Source organism: Fulmarus glacialis, unplaced genomic scaffold, assembly GCF_000690835.1.
Source record: "Fulmarus glacialis isolate BGI_N327 unplaced genomic scaffold, ASM69083v1 scaffold10931, whole genome shotgun sequence".
In the NCBI taxonomy this organism is placed as follows: Eukaryota; Metazoa; Chordata; class Aves; order Procellariiformes; family Procellariidae; genus Fulmarus; species Fulmarus glacialis.
The window spans coordinates 1-1,511 of NW_009192144.1; positions in this window are offsets into that span (position 1 = coordinate 1).

The window sequence follows — 1,511 nt, forward strand, 5'->3', positions numbered from 1 at the left end:
AAAAATGTACACTTTATTACACCTTCAGGTAGGATACATCACTACTCCTTACAATCCTACTGGATCAAGTACAAATGCTTGTTAATTATTTACAGGTTGACTTCCTAACACACTCCTGGGAGAAAGACACATCAAAAGGAAAAAAAGAAGAAAAAAAAAAAGGTGATTTTTACCTTCATTAACTGACCTAAACAAGAAACAATCGCCTCTTCAGACACCAAATCAGACCAGCACAATGATGCAGCCAACAGCTTTCCCACTGTTGGAAGTGCCCCCACCCTCCCCCCGAATTTCATGCACATCAGAGCTAAACATTTACAAGTAAAACTGGGGCTAACTACGCAAAACAATCGCCTCTTCAGACACCAAATCAGACCAGCACAATGATGCAGCCAACAGCTTTCCCACTGTTGGAAGTGCCCCCCCCCTCCCCCCGACTTTCATGCACATAAGAGCTAAACATTTAAAAGTAAAACTGGGGCTAACTAAGCAGTATTTTTGGATGAGCAACACTATACACAGTGTCAGTTATCCGTTACCATTGCATTTGCTTTGCATTTTAAACTATTCCGCTGCCAACACTACCAGCTTGGCGGCTAGTTAACGAAGTTTAGGTAATGGCACAAACCAGTGGAAACAGCTTAAAAAAAAAAAAACATCAATGCCCCGTATTTGCAGACCTGAGGGTCCAAGAAAAAGAGGATGCAGGAGAAAAGAGGTGTAAAATTAAAAAAAAAAAAAAAAAAATCAGGAAGGCTGCCTGACCCAGTGTTTACATTCGTGATCTTAACAGAATGGGCTGTACTTACCCTACTTAAAACAGAGGAGCTGACTGGGTATTCTTTCTTGTTTAAGCCATTTGGATTGCTAGGTACCAATAGGTGTGTACATACAGAGATAAGAACAAAAGATACACTTTCCTTGCCTTTAAATAGGCTCCCCTCCTAAAAGAGTAAAAAGATCACAGAATGGAAAAATAATTTTAAAACCATCTCAGAAAAGGAATGTTTTAACTTTGTCTGAATTTTACATGCCGTGCAGTTTTACGGCCAAAGTAAAATAAATCCATTCACTTTTTGATTCCTCACTCAGTGCTGTTTGCAAAGTCTGTTTTTCATTTTATGCAAGAAAAGAAAACCCCCACAGTTCTATGCAGCTTTTTGCTTGTGGGTTTGGTTTTTTTTTTTTCATAACAATAAGGCAAACTGATTTGGAGGAAGAGGCCACGCTCTATTCACATCCAAAATACCCACCTGAAGATACATTCATCGTTAGCTTTAGTAAAAGAATAGTACAAAAGTTAGATCTTATTCTTTACACAGTTGAAGAATTAAGTCTTAGATTTAATTTCACTATTCTCCCCTTCCCCCAGTCCCCCACCCGAGCTTTTTGATTCCTCACTCAGTGCTGTTTGCAAAGTCTGTTTTTCATTTTATGCAAGAAAAGAAAACCCCCACAGTTCTATGCAGCTTTTTGCTTGTGGGTTTGGTTTTTTTTTTTTCATAACAATA